Below are 5877 nucleotides of genomic sequence, written 5' to 3'. Positions count from 1 at the left end.
CCTTGTGCTCACTGTTGCTCACACATCCAATGGTGTTACACACAGCTGTTTCCTTGGGAGAACCCCAGTTCTGACAGTGTTTTAAGTAACTTGGGGATGAGCGACCCAATCCATTCTGGAGTTTTTGTACAACCTCAGCCATCCCTTGGCTTGTCTGCGTGATACACTTGAAGCTGATTTGAAACAGTGAAGTCAAAAACGTTCATTTGTCTATAGCAGATCCTTTTGATGTGGCCAACAGAGTTAAAGGCATGATGGTTTTAGGTCTTTAAAAAAACTACACTGAGATTTTGCGGTGGGAGGTTCCTGGGAGATGTGAAAATAGAGAAGAACCGGAGAGATTTGAAAGCCTTTGAGGGATGTGAAGACGCTGGCTATCTTGTTATCCATTTTCTTATTTTTCACCTGGAAAGGAGGGGTGCTAATTTGTGAACAAAAGGAACCTGTTCATAATGCAGAAACAAGGGACCTGGAACAGTACCAAGAAGTCACTGTTTACAGAATTCTAAAGTTTAAAAAAAACACACAGATTAATATATGACTTTTAAAGAACTTGGCTCTTGTGTCTTTTGTCTGTGCTTGGCTAAACTGACCGATGCTATCTAGGTCCATACTGGCTGTGTCCACAAGACAGCCCTGGGAAGTTTGGTTGATTTGGCTTAGTGCGTTGTGTGAATGTAACCGCTGGGGTTTGAGTTATTTAAATAATAGTAATGAAGGCAGGGTTTTAAAAAATGTAAAATTAAAAAAATGGTTTTTACCTTCACAAAAGCTATCAAATACAGAGCAGTTGTCGGCTCCAGTGACGGGATTTAATAATGCAGTACAAGTTCAAATTCACCATCTAGTGCAGGAGTCTCCAACCTTGGCAACTTTAAGCCTGCAGGACTTCAAGTCCTAGCTTTGTTGGCTGGGGTATTCTGGGAGTTGAAGGCCTCCAGGTTTAATGTTGCCAAGGTTGGAAATCTCTGATCTAGTGAGTGTCCTGTTTCTTCTAGCTGCCAATCACCTGTTCTGGGAAGCATTTAGGCTGGGCAGAAAGCCAACAATCTTCTTCTTTTGTTATACCCCATATATTTGGGTAACTGGAGGATTCTTTTTAGCAATAACAATAGCACTTAGACTTATATACCTCTTCACAGTTCTTTGCAGCCCTCTCTAAGCGGTTTTAGAGAGTCAGCCTATTGACCCCAACAATCTGGGTCCTCATTTTACTGACCTCGGAAGGATGGAAGGCTGAGTCAGCCTTGAGCCGATCAGAATTGAACTGCTAGCAGTCAGCAGAATTAGCCTGCAATGCCACATTCTAACCACCACACCATCATGGCTCTTTTGTTCTTTTGCTGCTAGAATAATGTTCCACCTCTGCAGAGCCCAAAGATCAATCTCATCTAAAAATCCTGCTTTCCATTATGCAGCAGATCAGTGGTGGGATTCAGATTTTTTTTTACTGCCGGTTCTGTAGGCGTGGAATGGCTTGGTGGGCATGACAGGGGAAGATTACTGCAAAATCTCCATTCCGTCCACACCCCACTAACCTGCTTTCCAGCTCCGTTCTCCTGTGCAAGGCAACAAAAGAAGACCCAGCCAATCAGCTGAGACTCAGGAGGCGGAGAACAGATGGGGGCGGGGCCAGTCAGAGGTGGCATCTGCTGGTTCTCCAAACTACTCAACATTTCTGCTAGCGGTTCTCCAGAACTTGTCGGAACCTGCTGAATACCACCTCTGTAACAGATGCGTCTGAAAAAGTACAGGCGGTCCTGGGATTATTGAGTGATGGATCCTTCCTGTTATATTCATAGGGCGTCGTCACAAGACTGAGGACTTTTTTCCCCAGCGGCCATTGAGCGAATGCAACAGTCATTAAGCAAACCATTCACTATGTGGCATTTTTGCCAAAGGGGAAAATAAATGACAGTTTTGGACAAAAACATCATAAATCATGGTCACTCCCAGTTCCTGAATACGGTCGTGTGATCATGGGAGAGGGACAGCCATTGGAACTGGGTGGTAAGTACATTTTGGGGGGTCTGTTGAAACTTCAAACTGGTGGTTAAACAACCTGTTTCAAGTCGAGGACTACTTATACGCTATTATAGGATAGAGATATTTGTGTCCTTCACCCCTCCCCGGTTATTTAATTCCAGAAAGTAATATTCACAGGTAAACTGCCTGGAAAGCAGAGGTGGTATTCAGCAGGTCCTGACCAGTTCTGGAGAACCAATAGTGGAAATTTTGAATAGTTCGGGAAACCGGCAAATATCTCTGACTGATCCCCTCCCCCATCTATTCTTTGCCTCCCGAGTCCCAGCTGATTGGCTGGGTCTTCTTTGGTTGCCCTGCACAGGAGAACGGAGCTGGAAAGCAGGTTAGTGGGGTAGGGAAGTAATGGGGATTTTGCAGTATCCTTCCCCTGCCACGCCAACTAAGCCTCGCACACAGAACCGATAGTAAAATTTTTTGAATCCCACCACTCTGCTGGTGGCCATTCAGCTGAATTGTTATTGCTAAATGACCATGATAGAAAGGGGCTTGTGGGAGACCGTTTAACATAATGTGCTAGTAAAATTTGCTTATCGTGCAGCTTAGCGTGTTTATGTGAACCCAATTAGTTTGCTTTGTAAGCCTGGTTTATGGTCAGAGTCCTTTGTAAGCCTGGTTTATGACTGAATCCTACCAATTATGGCTTATGGTGCCTGTGGGAGTGGTTCAGAAAAACCAAAATGTTGGTGATCTAAGCCCCGCCCATTTTCAAAAGTTGCTGTGTGTCAGGGAGTCGTCGGACTGCATACTGTACAAATTTTAATAAATTATTACTACTATTATTTTTTTATATGCATCATGGTTGGAACTACACAGAGTGGTGCGATGGCCTAGAGGTGGAACTCTCGCCTCACAATCAGGAGGCTGTGAGCTCAATTGTAGGTAGAGGCAGATATTTCTCTCTCTGGGCATGATGAGAATATATCTGCTGAAGTAAACTCTGTATTGGCAACAGGAAGGGCATCCGGCCAGTAAACACTCAGCTCCATTCAGTTGCCCAGGCACCACCCCCCGCAAAGGCTTATGGGATTGTTAAAAGAAGGTGATTATTGGGACTACACCTCCCAGCATTCTTCACCACTGATGTTCCTGGCGTAGCAGAGAGGTCACACTTATTTAAGATCTGCAAGGCACAGAGCGAAACAACTACGGATTTCAAGCCAATGTATGGCTTCGCCTGATACAGAAAGTCAGAGTTGGTTGCTTATCAACAAACCATCATTTAACAAAGCAAGGCCTAATGTGCTGCATTAATTCATCCCCACCCACCCTATAGGTATTCCTTGATTTTCGTTTAGTGACCGTCCAAAGTTACAACCGCACTGAAAAAAGTGACTTATGACCATTTTCATAGTTACCCCCTTTGTAGCATTCCCATTGTCATGTGACCAAAATTCAGGTGCTTGGCAACTGGCTCCTATTTATGACGGTCATGTGATCCCCTTTTGCGACCTTCTGACAAGCAAAGTCCACAGGGAAGCCAGATTCTCTTAACAACCAGGTTATTAACTTATGAACTGTAGCAATTCATTGAACAACTGTGGCAAGAAAGGTCATAAAATGGGGAAAAACCCACTTAAATGTCTCAGTGAACATCAGAAATATTGCACTCCATTGTGGTCGTAAGTCGAGGACAGCCTATATTTTGCATTTTCATTGATGCAACCTCACCCCCAATTGCGCTGCGGTCACACGGGGGCTCACCAGAAACGTATGTGCTGGAAGTGGGTGTCCATTGTGTAATTGAAGGAAAAAAGGAGAGAGTGGGGACCTCTTTTGTGCACGCACTTTTGTGCTGCAATCCTGCATTCTCCTATCCAGCAGCCTTGCCCAGAACAGGGGTCTCCAACCTTGGCAACTTTAAGACTTGTGGACTTCAACTCCCAGAATTCCACAAGTCTTAAAGTTGCCAAGGTTGGAGACCCCTGGCCTAGAACCAGGGGTGGGATTCAGCCGGTTTAGGTGAACTAGATGTTAAATTTAACATCTGGTTCGCCAAACCAGTAGTTGAACCAACCAGTTGGCCCTGCCCACCCCTCCCCTCCCTTCTTTTTCTTCAGCGTTTGTCTCGCGCTCGGGCGAGGTCCGCTAATGTCCTTGAGTACTGCTTCCACACCTCTCTGTCTGCCACGTGTGTCGGGTCTGCCTTCGCGATCTCTAGATCGGCCTTGATCGTGTCCATCCAGCGTTGTTTAGGTCTACCACGCGGTCTCGCTCCTCCGACAGTCACCTTCATTACAGATTTGATGATGGATTCTTCCTTGGCGCGGCTCACGTGGCGAACCATCGTGGCAGGACTGCCTCATGACCGTGGGGATGGGCACGACGTTGAACCGTCTCACGCACTTCTTCGTTCCTGGGCGATCGAGTAGGGTGAGGCCTACCGACCATCGGAGCATTCGCATCTCCATTATCTGGAGTCTGCTTTGGCTTCTTTGGTCGTCGGCCAGCACTCTGCGCCGTATATAGCCACGGGCGCACCACAGAGTTATAGATTTTCGCCTTCAGGCGCATCGGCATCTTCTTGTCACAGAGGACGCCCGTGACGGACTTCCATTTGCCCCACGCTGCATTGATCCTGGCTGCCACCTCAGTTTGTAGTAGGCCTTCTTCCCCAAGAGTAGTTCCCAGGTACTTGAAGGTGGAGCGCGCGGTAGCTCCTGCCCGTTCACGTGGATGGAGCCTGTCATTTCATTATCAGTGGTCAGGTATTCGGACTTCTTTAGGTTCAGCGGAGCCCGAACTGCTCGAGGCGGTCGTGCCACTGTTGGACTCGGTGCTCGAGTTCAGCCTTGCACAGGTTGGCCAGGAACACATCATCGGCGTAGAGCAGCGTCCATGGGGCGGGCGTGTACAGGTCGTGTGTAATTGTGTCCATCACCAGAATGAACAGCAGTGGTGAGAGAGCAGAGCCCTGGTGTACGCCGACGGTAATATTAAACTCCTCTGATATCCCAGCTGCCACTTTTACACGGCTTTTGTGACATCTGTATAGGAGTTGGACCCATTGTCACGAGCAGCTCAGGCACGCCGTGATCTCGCAGTGCGTACCAGATGAGATCGTGCGGGACTCGGTGAAGGCCTTTTCCAAGTCTAGGAAGGCGGTGTGGAGCGGGATTTTCTTCTCTCTGTGAGCCTCCATCAGCATCCGCACACCGAAGATGGCGTCGGTGGTGCCGCAGTTCTTGATGAATCCAGCCTGGTTGGCGCTGATGTCGGACGATGTCCCGAATGCGCTTATCAAGGACGCGTTCAAAGATCTTCATAGTGTGTGACAGTAACCTGACCGGTCTGTAGTTGGAGCAGTCCGGCTGGGCTGCCCTTTCCCTTCCAGATCGGAACAGTGGTGCTGCGGTACCAGTCGTGTGGCACTTTTCCCGTGGAGACGATGTTGTTGAACAGCTCGCACAGCCACAATGCCGAGCCAGTAGTGCCTTTTTCCAGAAGTCGGCGGGGATGTCGTCTGGTCCTGTTGCCTTACCGTTTTTCATGGCCTTGATGGCGTCGGCGACCTCGCTGGCATAAATGCCTGAGACTGGGCCTTCAACTGGGTCACCTCGCGGGGTTCGTGGGTGTGGGAACTCCTCGGTGGAGATCTTCTCAAGTATTGCCGCCACCTCTCCGCAGCGTCTCTGGGGTTGACGATCAAATTTCCCCTTTCGTCGTTGATCCCATGAAACTGGTCAATGTCCAGGGTCTTCCTGTGTCTGTGTTTGGCTAGGCGGTAGATCTCATTCTCGCCTTCTCGCGTGTTCAGCTTCTCGTAGATGTCATCGTAGTGGGAGCTTCTGGCTGTCGCTACTGCTTTCTTGGCTGCCTTTTTGGCCGCCTTGT

Source organism: Pseudonaja textilis, chromosome 1 (assembly GCF_049901715.1).
Source record: "Pseudonaja textilis isolate UNSWEBS1 chromosome 1, rPseTex1.2, whole genome shotgun sequence".
Taxonomy (NCBI): Eukaryota; Metazoa; Chordata; class Lepidosauria; order Squamata; family Elapidae; genus Pseudonaja; species Pseudonaja textilis.
This window is presented reverse-complemented; position numbering follows the sequence as displayed.